The 15,398-nt window shown below is 41.2% G+C and overlaps 1 protein-coding gene across 1 annotated transcript in view; it reads left to right on the top strand.

Annotated features, from left to right (window-relative positions):
* Positions 1-15,398, top strand: part of fgf11a (fibroblast growth factor 11a) — a 92,056-nt gene that overhangs the window by 31,990 nt on the left and 44,668 nt on the right. The window lies entirely within an intron of this gene.

Raw genomic sequence — 15,398 nt, 5'->3', positions numbered from 1 at the left:
TTTCCCATGTTTTTGTGTCTAAGTGATTAATGGGGTCAACCATTTTTTTATTTGGTCCATCCAGTACAGAGTTCTAGTTATAATCTAAGCTTTGTAGGGGTCTCCACAATAAGCACCGTTAGGGACGGAGATAAATAAATAATAACCTAACGGGTGTGCTTTTCTTGAGTGAGAGAAAGAGGGACTTCACCGCTCATTACGCTTTCCCAAACACACACACACAGCAGCCCACTGTTGCAACAACTGTATCAAGTAGATTGCAACAACCCAAAAACTGCCCTGGGATATTGCAACAAAGTTCCAGTAGCATGAAATATACCAACTGAGACCCATCACTCAAAGGTAGAATGCATTTCTGCCCCTTTTAGTATCATATAAAGTAGGCGTTATTATTTAATGCACTGATGGCTGCGGCTGCACAGAACCCTATCCTATGTAGTGCTGCACATGCATCGTAAATCCATTAGAAAGCAAGCAGAGAAATAACACTCAATACATAGAAAAATGCATTATTTGCAATTAAAGTAATGGTGGATAATGTATTGGCGACCTCCACAGATGCATTATGTTACTGCTTTCATAGGAGCTCAAACCCCTTCTAATGGGAGCTCCCGCATAACTCCAACCCTGATCCATTATTGAGTGAGGGTGCCATGGAATCCTTTAGGGCATTTGTGTACCGTCAATGTACGTCAACTAAAAGTGCCTGTTTTTGCCATTGACAGGCTCCGGTTGTTTTTAATTGTCTGACATTATGGAAAGGATCCCTGCAGAGATGGACCTGAGTAAGATCCTTTTTGTTTAACCAGAAACAGCCAGTTGTTGCCCACCTGAAATCATAGACTTCTGTTTTTCCATGTTCAGACAAAACGTTGAAAGAGCAGCAGAGCAGTTTGTAATGCAAGGCCAAAATCTGTGATTTAGTTCAAGGTAGTCTGGTATTAGGAGAACTCATCCTTCATGCTGTTGTGTGTCTTCTTACTGAAGTGTCCTTGTTTTTCCTCTCCACCAGCTCCCTTATGTACTTAACACATTGACCTCTTAGCTCCCTGTGGACAAATAGATAACATGAAAATTCAGTGTTTACATTCCATTACTTCAACAAAAACTACAAGGTTGGAATGGTAGCAAGTACTGGAAATAAGTTCAAGATGGAGGACGCTATCGTATTAGCTGTGTTGTGTGACTGCAGATTGTCACTACGTCACCAAGCTTCCAGCTGTCAACTGATGTGCACGGGAAGATTGAATACTGTATTGCACCCGGATTCATGTTGCTTGCATTTAACCTGCGTTGCCTCAGAAGTGCTTGTTGGATGGTCAAATAGCGTGGGCACAACGAAAGGAGAGAAGTTAAAAGAGCCAACCTGCGCCTGATCTATAATTAAAACAAAAGACCCAACCCTAACCGACTCAGCGCCTGTAGACCTCTAGGGAGGATTTCAACTTCTCTTGCACTTTTTTCTTTACATAATTATTTCTGTCACTCTTCATGTGAACAACCGAGAGCAACACTACCCTCCAGGAAAGACAGCGGTTATCTCCACATTTAAACTATATTGCATCTCCCCCTGTCTGTGGTGGCTGGCTTTTCAGCCCACCTTCCAGTGCGGCCATTCAGAAAACAGATATGAACAGTGTTATTAAAAAAAACAATTTATTACTCATTACTCTTTTGGGTGCCAACAGATGTAATGTTGTAACTGATGATGTTTTGGTGGGGGTGAATGTAATATTATTACTGGAATGTATTAGATATTATAAAGTCATATTATTATGAAACATTAGTACTATTAATGAGATACTGCCCAACACTGGACATAAACATGTTTGATCTCCATCAAGGTTACATACTGGAGTCCCAATTCTTTTGCAATTACGTCAGATTTGGGTTGATGTTCTCTTTTGGATTATATCCAAATTTGTGGAAGTGTGAAGACTGTATTTCCATTTTATTTTGGCGATGATGCGCAATGAATTTTGCTCTTCCACTGTCTAGCCTGACCAGACTCAGAGTCATCTCGTAGTACTTACGAATACAAGTTAGACGAAGGAGGACCACACTTAAAAATATACACAGTGTATGTCACTTTACATGTCCTCATACAGTAGATAAGCTCTCCAATCCCAAATCAGACTAAAGAGATCCACATTTTTCAGTAGGGCAGTGAGTCACCAAACTTTCAGATCTAAAAGCTCGACATTTTTGCAAGTTCTACACTTTCAACCAATTAATAACAAAGCTCAGAGTTGTAAACTCTGAGAGTTTGGCCAATTTGTGTCTTTCGGGGTATTTCTTTAGCATTTTCATGTCTGATATTTATTTCCACCACTTGTGCGTTGCTGTGAGTTATGGCATAATACGCTTTAAGTGTCATCTAGCGAGCTTCTATGGACAGGAAATTGGCTTGTATTTGCCTCTAATGGCTCTTAAGGGAATATTCCTATTTACCCGCGTATAGGTCAGCACTTACCAGGAAGAGGAGAAATATAGTACGGTGTTAAAGCGTTGAAAGATGTAAGGTGTCGTTAAGAGCGAGGGAGGAAGACAGCGATTAACTGAGAGAGTGTATGGGAGAGAAAAAGGAGGGGAGGGTTGTTCGGAGAGTAAGAGAGAGATGTTGGTGATGAAGAGGGAAGAAGAAGTGTGTGGGTGGAAAGTTTGGTTCCTGGCCATTGACTCTTTTCAATGTTACAACACCAGGGCCATTGGTGATTGATCTCTCCACTCGCCTCCCACCCTTCTCTCCCTATGCGATTGCCCTCCGCTCCTTCATCTCTTGCTGATTCACTCGCTTGCTTTCATCCCCTCCCTCTGAAAATGTTTTCACACAGTCTACCTCTATCCTTCTCCCTCCTTCCCTTCTTTTTTATCCATGCACCTCTCCCCCTTAATCGCTCCGACCTCTTGTTTTCTCTTTGTCTCCTTCCATTCTTCCGTCCCCTTCCACCTTAAGTTCCTTCATCTTTCCCGTCTCCTTCACTTTCTTTAGCTTTCACTCCTTCCCCTTCCACCTTTTATTCCTCCTTCCCTTCCACTGCAACTCCTCTTCTTCTACTTTAACTCCCTTTTACCTTTCTTACTCCCTAAATTCTTGTGTCCATCCTATTTTTCTATCTCCTTTACTCTGTGTTCTATTCTTTCGACCCCTCTCCCTCCCCCTTTTCCCCCACTCATGTCCCCTTTCTTCTCCTCCCTGCTTTTCCACCTCATTCTCTCTCTCTTGCTCCCTACTTGTCCATCCAGGCCTTCTCTCTTTCTCCCTCCCCGTCTCTTTGTCCTTTCTCTCTCCCCCTCAGGTGATATCGGGTCCTGGCCTGGATCCACACTGGGTGGGCGGGGTCTCCCTGCTGATCGTTACTGTAATTAACATCAGTAGAGAAGGGTCCTGGGATACTGAAAACCTCTGCACCGGCTGACTCACTCTGCTCTCTATCTCTGTCTTTTCCTCCTTCGATCAGGCCCCTGCAGTATTCTGTTAAAACACAAGCCTTTTAAAGTAGAGATATAACACAATTTCGGTCTTTGTGAGGTCTCTTTACCTTTGTAGCCAGGAAACTAGCAGCTTCCACCTTTGTGAAACATTCCCACGGTTACCCCAATGATAAACCCAGGATGCCATTTTTAATTCTTGCTTAATTGTTGCAGGTAAGAAATGCTACACGAACATCCTCCACCCTGACCTCCTACTTTCCACCTACATGCTACATATACAATACTTCCTGCACTGGCATTGAATGTTGGCTCTGGGTGTCAATTGAGAGGTGCAGATTTGCCCAGTTTGGACATAAGTCCTAGGTATACTGGCCAGGACTAACCTGCTGGAGGGACCCAGGGCAAAAAATGAGCTGCTGGACCCACATTGAGCTCCAAAACCCTCCACTCTCTGCACTGTGGGCACTTATTCTGTGCTAGAAGAGTACCTGACCCCATAATTTGCACAATGGTCATTTAATTAAACACATACATTTAGGATTATGCATCATATTAGCACAAAACAAAATTTTGCTGTCTAAAAAATACTTCTCTACTACTCTCTATACATTCGCGACTGGCCTTAACCAAGTAGTTTTGTGCCTAAACCATCGAGCTGGCCTATCATAAAACTGTCATTGTTAGAGTATTTAGAAGGCATGGATCAGTGATGTCATCCTGCCAGTAGAGGTACAAGATCAGAAAACGCTCATTTTGGTGGACCACGACAAACTACCTGTTTGTTGTTTAGTTTGGATGACTTGTTGGCGAGGTTACAGTACGCTGGATGGATTTTTATGCTGGCTCCTTCTGTGTCTCTCTCGTTGCCCTTTCTGTCTCTTACATTCTCTCTTTGACACTTGCTCTCTCTCCCTTCCTTGTTTTCTGTCTCTCTGTCTCTGATCTTCCGCTGTTTTATGTTTTATTTTTTGCTGTGGTTCTCTTACTCACTCCGTCCTTTCTGATCCAGGTTACACTTGTCTCACTGGGCACCTCTCCTTCTCTTCTAGTAAATTCTTTGCTCCCTCTCACTCTTGGTCTCCACATCTCTGTCTCTTTGCCTATTACAAACGCACTAACCCCTAAGGGTATCTTTCTTTTAGCTTTTCTAAAGTGTCACCCCCCTTCTCCCTCTCCTTGGTCTTGACTCCTTTCTTGATTTATGCCCGCTGTCTTTGTCTAACTCTCTCTTCTTCTCATCCCATTTTCTATCTTGTTCTTTATCCCCTTTCCTTATCTTCCTCTCCACATACACTCTCTCACATTTGAGACAGCTGCTTTTGTTTCTTTCTCTCTCTCTCTCTGACTTAATCATTAGGCCATTCATTTAAGCTTTAAACCATTAAGCTTTGGAGCACAGACTTAAAAGTTCACCCGTGGCTTTTCTAATTAATCCACAACGTCTCTCTCTGCCTGACCTATAAGTGTGTGTGTGTTATGTCACTTCTTGCTTGAGTAGTTTCTTGGTCCAAATGAACATTTTCACATGGACCAGTGTGTGCTTGTCCAGGTGTGGTTACTTTGCCAGTGTTATTGCTGTAATTACTGTAGTATTCAGCCCAGAATCCACAGGAAAAAACCTGCCCAGTGCCGATGCTCAGTGCAACCCATGTCTCCTCGAGCAGCAAAACAAATGTGGTTGTGGTTAGAAAGAAATCCTGCAATTTGGTACAATATCAATAGTAGTAGTAGGAAGTAAACATGTTGTGTCTTGTGCTTCAAGTCACTTTTGACTTTTAGCAATTAAAACCAGGGCCACAGTCCTTTGCTAATCTTGATAGTGGCTAAACATAACCTCCAAAATCATCATGCTTTACCTCCTAGAGACGATATTGTAGGAAGAAAAAGGAAACTTTGTAGGTGTCCTCATTATGTTGATAGAAAACATAATCGGGGCAGCTTTACTTTATTTTTAAATGGACGTACTGTTGCAAATTAATAGCATATGAACATAATTCCTCAGAGAGGAGGCGGGAGGAAGTGCAGGAGTGTGTCCTTTTATGTAACAGTTGAGGGTGTAGAGGTCAAGGTGGTTGAAGCATGTGTAATGCATCCAACTTTTATGCTAGGGAGAGTTCATGCCATGACAAAAATCAATCTTTTCTTTTAAAGTGTAAATCTTTCATCAACCTTGCCTAACTATAGCTCAAACATACTTTTTAGTTTGATATTGTAGAAATAATCGAAGAATTTTAAACAACTGCTGTATTATGTTTATATCATGGCTTCAGAGATGAGGACATACTATGCAGGATTTTGTCCGCTGCTGTTTGTAAATGCACCGTTTAAAGTTGGCCCCTTCTCCGCGGCTTGAGCGCGCAAGAAAGAGCACCTTTAGTCGAGCTATGTACAGAATGACGATGAGCGACGATAGCCAGAGCAAAGCAGTGAATCAGAGAAATAAAATGTTATTTGCAGATTGTTTCGCAGCGGTTACATTCTAAAGCTCAAATAAACACGCCCACGCCTCCGCAAAAACCCTGCAGGAAGGTGTCATATTTCTGGATTTTGCAGCTCGTTATGCATCCACAACTCAGACAGGGAGCAGGGGAGAGCGACAGACGGAGACAGGAAAGTAACCTGTAACCCAGTGTGTGTCCCAAACTCACACCCTGCACTCTGCCGAAAGGTCCAGAAAGATCCCGAACACAGCAAAATAAGAAAATACAGACAGAGGGCTCTGCAGATATAGACACTGCCACACTGTGGGCCGTAAGTGATGACTGAGAGGGATTAGGTTTGTATGAGTTTATAGGAAAATCCTGCATAGGATGTCTTTAACTGTCAGAGCCTTGAAGTTGGTATGAATACACCGACAGTTCTCTGTAGTCTTTCTGCTGCAGTTAGTGTGGTGGCATTGATCTCTTTTCTGGAATACTCTTTGAAGTTTGACACATCAGAATTAGATTTTGCACAAATGTCAACTTGATCGTCCCTTAGCGGTTATTTCTTCTCCATTTTAGCCACTACATGTGCCTACTGTTCTTTTGCTAGTTCAGTCACAATGCCGTCTGCCACACACACAGTTTATGGAGTTGCTGTGTAATTCATATGATTGGCAGTTTTAATTACAACCAAAAACATGTCAAAACAACGTGAGTGTAGTAAACTTTCAGCAGGGTTGCACTTCATCACCTTCGTCACTATTGGTTTTCCTGATAGCTAAAGTTGGGCTGCATTGAGAGAGAGAGAGAGAGAGAGAGATGATGGGAAAGAGGGAGAAGCAGTTTGTTTTGAATGCGTCCCGCCCCTTTCTCTCTCTCTATCCTATGAGGGATGAGGCTGCTGGCGGTTTGGAGATGATTGATAGTCCTTGTAAATATGGCCATTATCCCCGCCTTTATCCCCATTATTCATTGTCAACTAGGGCCACTGTGAGCCCCTAATTTTATGCAATTTAGCTGTGCACATAATGTGAATGTGGTGAAATATGAAAATGTGGCAACACATGTGGTCTTTCCCCATCCTGAATCCAGTTTTTTTTTTTCAGCTTTTGAGACAATGTGAAAAAAGAGGGTTTACTGTGATATGAAAAAAAATCTACATATCATATTCCACTTGTTCTCATTTCAATACAGGATAGGTTATTGCTTTTGTGGCTGCTGTCGAGAGTTTACCATTGGATGCAATAAATGCTGGGAGATGAAATACTAGCAGTTGTAAAATCCATATGTCCATGGATTAATAGCTTCAGGCTCTCGTGCTAGTGGTGAGAAAGACAATATTAGAGTCAGTGGGGAGTAACAAGCTTATTAACTCCGGAGAAAGCTGAGAAGTGTTTCTGGGACCAGTGTGGAGAGGCATGGCATGTTAAGTAGCAGCAACCAAGCAGGAATTTGCCCACAGTGCTATATTTGATAAAAAGAGAATTATACTGAAATGACCTTTGTCCACAGGCTGAAGAAAAAAACAAGATGGTCTGAACTGGAGGTTGATTTTAAGGCAATATACACACAGAACAACCCAATAAACAGCTGAATACACTGGAAGTCGCCGCATGAAGGTGCACGCATGCCCTCGTGTTCTACAGTGGTAACAGTGCAGACACGGACCAGGCAGATTACACTCTTTCACTGCATGAACAGCATGCAACTGTAAATTACTGCTGCTCTGCTGCTCGGCCTCAAGGAGTAATTACTTGAAATTTTCAACTGTGCTTTGTTTCCACCTGTCAGGCGGCACAAAGAACAATCTGTCAGCCAGTTGACTGAGAGTTTTGTGTTACAATATGCCTATTCAATTCTGCTTGACGGCTTAAAGAATGGAAAGAAGCAGCCTCTGCAGCAGTGTTAGTTTAGTGTAATTAGATTTTTTGTTGGTCTAGTTTTAGTCAACACAAACTAAGGACAGGATAGTTAGTAGACATGGCAGTTAACCACTCAAAGTGCTGTACACTACATGCTACATTCACCCATTTACACAATAATGATGATAATAATAATAATTGAATACCAGTCACGTTCTGAAATCTACAGCATAACACAACATATTTTTCTATTTAATTTAGAAAAATCCTATCTAAAGCAACATGTTACTGGCTAAGATTAGACAGTAATGTGTATGGAATAATGGAATTACATGTGACAATTCTTTGTTTTCATATTAGCATTATATATCAGCGATGAGCCCCACGGCTCTCCAAAAGCTGTATCGACCACTAAATGTTATGTTAGCTAACCTTTTTTTATGTTGGCGTGCTGCCTGCATGTTTCTTCCAGCCATTTTGTTGCCGCTTCTTGTCTAATTCTCAGCGGATTGTGGATGAATTTAGTAAATAAATCCATCTTCTTCCAAGAAGATGGAACAGCAGGTAACATTACTGACGCAACAGGTCAAGCTGCTAAACAAACTCCTGAACAAGAGATATTTTGGGTGGTGGAGGAAACAGTTTTACTAATCAGGAGCTAGGGAACGGCGTGTGGTTCCTCAGGTGCACTTTGCATTCAAACACTTATTTCATTTGTCCATTCGTCAGTCTTTGACGTTATCACCTCGTTTTCAGTTGTTGAGAAATGTCATACGTTTCGTCATAGTGCTCGTTTTTGAGATGAGAAGGCGAGACAAAGCAGGGCAGAGGGCAGAGCCAGAGCTGTCAGAGTTGCTTCATGTTGGAACATGTGAAAGGTGATGAAAAAATCACTTCAAACATGTTTTATCTTCTTCAGTAAACCCAGAGGGAGACAAACACTCTTGTCGGAGCTTGCTGTTGCATCATCTTCATTGCAACTTCAAGAAACAGTCAAATCCCATACCCCATACAAGCTGTGTTATGCACTCATTTTCATACTATACTCTTTTTTTAAATACTTTTAGCCCACCTTAATTGATATGAATGGGGGTTAAAAACATAGTAGAAACATACAAAAAAGTTCTACTGATATTATTCCAATACATAAAATTATACAATTCAGTGGACATACTTTTCATAGAGTCGAGCTTGCTTTTGGCAGACCTTGAAGGAAACACTCTGTGACTCTCTGTCATTTGTTTTTTATGACTTATCGACTGACTGCATGACTAAATGTACTCTCCTTGGAAAAGGGATCATCCAAAAGGGGGTCTCGGAGTGTTATCATCTCTGTGCTGAAAACTCCCAACGTATGAAGACAGTGAGAGAGGTGAAGAGGCTAGAGGACTGGGAGAAGAGGAAAAAGCAAAAAGCAAACTGTGTTTCACCTTTTTGTTGTAGTTTTTGTTGGTTCTGTCTCACTACTAACTGGAATTTCTTTTTGTAGTCTAATTTATGAGCAGATCCTGAGTTTTTTAAGCATATACACACACGCCACGACACTCTATAATAGTATAGATAGTACACAGCTAAAAAGAGTCTGAGTTTTGAGGGAAACTTGTTGTAGCAGAACCACTAGTGTAGGTCTACTCTTTGTATAGTCCAGTATAGATGATTACCTCCTAAAAAGTGTCTTAAAGTATCATTTTTTTCCATACTGTATTAGCTCCCCAAACTATACCAGCAGCCTGTCTACTCTGCTTTTTGTGGTTCATTTTGGGTGCTGCGATGCATGCAGCTCCTGATTCCTCCGGTGCTGCCAAACGCTTAAACAGTTAGTGAACTACAATGACCATAATTCATCAGTGATGCGTCAGTGATGTAGCACATCCGTGTTCCCCGGAGTTCGACCGCATCTGTGCTGACATGGACCGAACGGAGAGCATTTAAGATGACGTCTCGACAAACAGATGGAAGTGTAATCATCAGGCATCGTCGCGGTGCCGTCAGCTTCAAGAGCTCTGACAGACTTTAGTGCCTGAAAAAAATATGAATTACTCCACTCGCTAAATGAAACATCAATATCAAGTCCTCAGTGTATCCCAGTGCTGCTGAAGTGAACTGACTACCTGTGGGAAACAGGGTGGGACAATCAGAGAGATTTACTCTCCCTCTTTCTTTCCTTCGTCATGTCTCTCTCTCTTTTCTCAGTAGCTCTATTTTTTCTCCTTTTCCTCCCCCTCATCTGCTTCCTCCTCTCACTCTGAATGGCATGTCAGTCAATCAGTCTGGTCTCTCTTGCTTTTAAGTGACGTTTTATTGATGCGTTGCTCAAACTCCTTCACCCTCTTTTGCTCTTTAAAAAGGGCAAGAGTAAGGGCTTCCCGGCTGACTGGATGTGCAGTTTTTTGGGATGAGGTAAGGAAGGAGAGAGGGAGGGGAAGAGAAGAGAAAGAAAACCTGAGAGTGAAGAACAGAGAAGGGGAGAAAGGGGACAGAGAGGATAGTGAAAAAGTGAAAAAGTGAAAAAAGAGGGGAACAGAGCTGAATGAGAGAGGGATAGAGAAAGAACTGAGAGGCGTGAGGCGTGGCCATATTAACCTGGAAGAGAGCCATTGGTAAAAATGTGCTGTTGGGGCTCCTACTGACCCTCCAGCTACTGTACCACTCTCTGTACAATGTGTACCCTGAGGCCTCCATGTTCCCATTAACTGCAACCAGCAATACTACTGTATGTGTGAATGATACCAAACTAGTTTGTTCATTGAACATGTACCATGTGAAAACAAAATAAACTAAAACACTAATGCTCTTTACGATAGATTTTCATACAAAACACAGCAACAAAATTACCTAATGATGCAGGACTTTTATGCTGTTGATACTGTATTTTAATGATGCTAGTCCCCTGAAATTTAACAAATAATCCAGTTACCAAAACCAACTGACAATGAACCTGAGGCTTTTGGGGCCCCTCAGGGTCTGGTCCCCAGTTGGTGACCCACCCTAAGGAAGGAGGGGGTAGAAGAAAAACTTGGAGGTAGGAACTTGAAAAACAGGGTGAGGGAATTAGGTGAGGAAATTAGGTGAGAAAGTGAGGAAAGGGAGAGAAGGAGGGATGAAAGTAGTGAAAAACAAAGAAAAGACTAAAGGAAGGGAGAGAAGAAGTGATAAAAAAAATAACCTAAAGATACCATGCAGTATTTGACCACTAGTAGCACTATGGAGCAATGTTTTTATGAGCAGATACTAGTTGAGTTTATAACGTGCTAGCAAGAGTGACACAATTTACATTCCTGTCGCTGGTTTCAGCTCTTTCTGCTCATCGACATCTGGCGCCAGTAAAACAAAAGTAACGTAGCAATGCGCCAACAAAAGCAGTGGAGACTTGAAGATAGCAAACATGAACATAAACAATGCTGCATTCTGAATATGTATAAAAAAAACAGCTTTTAAAACCAAGGCTTTTGGTTAGTAACACTGAATGTAAACGGGACTTTTGTTTGTTCACAGAAAAAATCTAGAGAGCGCCTTTAAGGGATTCCAATGAATTAAAAAAATGACTGACAACCTTATCACAAGACATGATACTTATTGGACAGTTCAGTAAAACTACAAATTAGCTTCTTCTAGCTGCTGTTTTTTTCAATTAACACTTACATCTTAAATAATCTGTCTGTACAATATACCACAATTACTAAACAACCCCCCCGGCACCTTGACCTCTACACCCTTCTGCCTCGTTACATACAAGGCACAGGACGTGACTCTTGCCCTGTAGAATAGACCAATGTGGATGTAATTCCTGGGCGAATGTGAGAGGACACTTGACAGGAGAAAGACAGGGATGGACAGAGTGAAAGAGAGGAAAATATTTCTACTGCGTGTGTGTGATGACAGGCAGACAGATATTGTCCTTGGCAGATCATCTCTGCTTCTTTAGCCAAGCCCATGCTGTCGAAGGTGTCCAACACACACACGCATTAAGAATTGGAGTGTGTAATGGGGGTGAAAATAACACTAGCTGCTGCCCAGTTGTCATCTGACTTGAGTCATCGGGCAGCCGGAGGGTTCAGGGTGACTTTAATGGTTGAAATTCTTAATAGGTTAAATTAATCCTGCTCTTTATTAAGGTCACTCTATAATTGGCATTAAATGTCTGTGGGATAATAAGAACAAATCCTCCTCACGCATAAACACACACACAAGCATATGCTCTTGTGCTCTAGGATATGATGCACTCTGATAACAAATCTATTGTCTGTTGTTGACTAATCCTACTATATATTCCCAGGACACATTCTAATGTGTCAGTATGATTGCATACGAGCATGAATTGGTTTCAGTCCCATGGTCTTACATTTTAGAGGCTTTTCCACTCTGCCAAGAATAAAACTCTGTGGGGAAATTTGGCCTAGTGGTAATGTGGGGAATAAAATTCTAAGCATAAAAATGGTAAAATCAGCAGCTTTAATCCCAAAATGTCAGTACAAGTTTTCAAAGCATCTTCCAGAACCCTGGGCTGGATTCAGGCTGTAACAGTGTTTTTGTTGTATTATAAATATAGGTTCCAGTTTAGTTTGATCCATAATCAGGACTTTCTGCCTTTGCTGCTTTGGTTTTCACCATTCTTTTTTAAATCTGTCTTTTGGAAGTTCTCCAACACTACTACATCTCCGGAATACCCCTTTAATTGTTTGCAGAAAGCCCAAAATTTCTATAGGGACCTTAACCTCTGAAATCTGAAGCAGGCTGCTACCGGACTGCGTCATTTAAAAGTACACAGGTCAGTGACTACATGAATACATGTAGCTTCCAACCAAAACAATATGTTCATACCTACCAGCTGTCTACTAACATCCAATCATATTCATGCAAGTTAGCAGCCATTGTAACCTGGCACTTGAACGCACGCGGCTATTTGCTGCTGCCGTTAATGTTTCAACTTATTTAACTTGCTGTCAGAGCTTGCTTGCTGACCACGGCAACCAAAACTAAGGAAAAGGATACAGTTACTGATGTTACTGGTATAGTAAAAACTGAAATTTTTTGTTCTAAAATTACACGTCAATGGTCCCCAGAAGATCAATCCCAGTGTGTTTGATGAACACTGAGCTTTCCTCTAGTGTTACCTTTTGGCCAGAATTTTGACATGGGGTCATCAGACTAGGTTTCAGACTGGTTTCATACTGTGTTGAAAACAACTGCTTTTTGTTTAATATTGTATTTTCTTGCATTTTCACTCTAGACATATAGTCATGCTGTATACACATTAACCTTGGCAATGTCTGTGTGTGTGTTTGTGCATTTAAACCCTCAGTTTAACTAAGATACTGCTCCAGGTATCACTCAAGGCAGCTTCTGCTGCTTTTAGCCTTTGCTTCTACGTGGATTGAGTAAGAGGTGGTGTGTGTGTGCTGTCTTTGTGAAGGCTATGTGCGTGCACCAGTAGTCTTGCATGTCATCGTGTCCGAGCGAGTGTTTTTTTGGATCACAGCATCGTTACCAAACAGGGGTGTACGGAGGCGGAGTCACGCTAAAGGTCAACATCATCCTCCTCGGCCTGTGTGCGTTTGTAGCTCGGCTCTGCTCGGCACTGAGGCAGATTTATTAAGCAGCACATGGCCTGGTGTGTGGTCTGAGGCTTAATTTGGGATTAACACTCAGGATATTACAGATTACCACACTCCACGTTCGACCTTCTGTGTGTAGTCGGCCAGCGGTGGATGGATGAGCTTTTATCTTTCAGTAGTTACAGCGACTCAATCTCGCTGCTGAGGCCAGAACCTCAGATGAAAAGCCTCCAAACATGTTGTGTCACACTGTCGGCATGAAAAGGAGGATTACACACCAGCATTTTCTTTTTACTAATTCACAGACATCAAGGCTTAACTCAAACCCTAATGAGCATCAACTTCCTGATGTTCCCAGAAACATGTGTTAGCTTCGCAATCACAAAAAGTAGTACATTACGTGTCACCTTCTCTTAGAATGAGAAGAATCCTGATTGAGGAAGATTTTGGAAATTGTTAAACTGTAAATAAAAAACAAATGAAAAAAGGGATATAGTACAATATAATATTAATAATTCCACACATTTTTAGTACTATATTGCATTGATGTTCATATAATATAGAATTTAAGGCCTTTATTTAAAGGGGCACTCCAACGGTTTTCTCCAGTTGGCACAAAACTACACTGACATTTAAATGAAAACAAGTTAAATACTTTTACAAATACAATTTATTTAATAAAAAATAACCCTTTTTGTACATTACTTGTTTAAAAAACTGCTACGACTGAATTCCATTTATCTGTTGTGAAAAGAAGGCTAGCATTGGGATTAGCCATCTCAAAATGAAGTGTGATCCTTCCCAAATTGGGATTATATAAAGTTGTCATGTTTGTCCCTGAATGCCATCAGTACAGCAAAACAAAAATACACAATTTGGTTGCATTATGGGATATGTAGGATACAGTGTTTTTGGTGCTTGAATTTTTGGGAATTTAATTTTATTTTTGACTTTTTATTATATTTTAAATTGCTAGAATACTGCTTCAAGAAAAAAACGTGACTGTGGTAGCATTATAGAAGGTGAGTTAGTTAAATGAAAAGTTAAATGAAATATGAAAAATGCTGAAAACCTCTTTTTTAAAGTTATTTTATAAACGATCTTGTGAATGTAAACGCAGGGATGGATATCTTTTGCAGTGCATGTCTCTCTCTTTCTCTCTCTCACACAAACACCCCTGCTGTCAACCGAGGGCCAACTGCCAGCTGCCCCCGTACTTCTCCGTCCTCATATATATTTGATGCGTCTCATTAAAACTTAATTGTGGAAACACTTCAGCATTCTGACATTCCTTCTGATCCACTATTTAGTCTTCCTCAGCACTTCGGAGCGAAAGAGCCCCCTCAGTCATGCGTGTGCGGAGAAAAGAAGCTCAACACAAACACGAGGTTATAAAGGAAGACACGCAAACTTCTCTCTAGAGCGGTGGCAGATGCCTGATTGGTTCACTGAAACAAATAGTAGTCTGATGCTTCCAAGTGCATTGAGTAAATGATGACAGTTGGTATTTGGGATCAGGGTAAACAGACGATAGGAGATGGTTTGTTAAACTTTCAGCACGACGGTTAGGTTATTCTTGTTTGTTTCTTGAGTTTTTGCCATGTTACATGCAGGAAATTGAGCTTTCTGCTCATGGTTGCCAACAACAAGGTGTTACCACAAAGGTTTACCCCTCTGGAATAGCCCATTCACTTTCAGCTACACTTTATTAAATTATTTAAATTAGTGCCCCTTAAGGGAAGATACAAAAACTTAGTGTCATTTTGCTTGACGCCTCTCCATTCGGACCGACAAAAAAATAAAAAGTTTGACTTCTAAATGTTAGAAACTGGACCTTTAAGTGCCAACTAAAAGTTTTTAGTAACTTGTGCACCTCAATACTACAAGGACATCAGCAAAAGCCTGAGACTTATCTACCAGTCACACAGAAACTTCAAGAAACTACTCATTCTTCCCAAATATTTACAGTAATTTCCGGACTATTGAGCGACCTGAATATAAGCCGCACCAACAAAATTTAAAAAGAAAAAAGAATTTGTACATATATAGGCCGCACTTGTCTATAAGCCGCAGGTGTCCACGTTGTAACATGAGATATTTACACAGAAAGATGGTACACAGAA

The sequence above is a fragment of the Morone saxatilis genome, unplaced genomic scaffold, assembly GCF_004916995.1.
Source record: "Morone saxatilis isolate NCDOM2014 unplaced genomic scaffold, NCSU_SB_2.0 Contig4, whole genome shotgun sequence".
Taxonomy (NCBI): domain Eukaryota; kingdom Metazoa; phylum Chordata; class Actinopteri; family Moronidae; genus Morone; species Morone saxatilis.
Note: the sequence above shows the minus strand (reverse complement) of the source record. Positions and strands in the feature narration are given on the sequence as shown.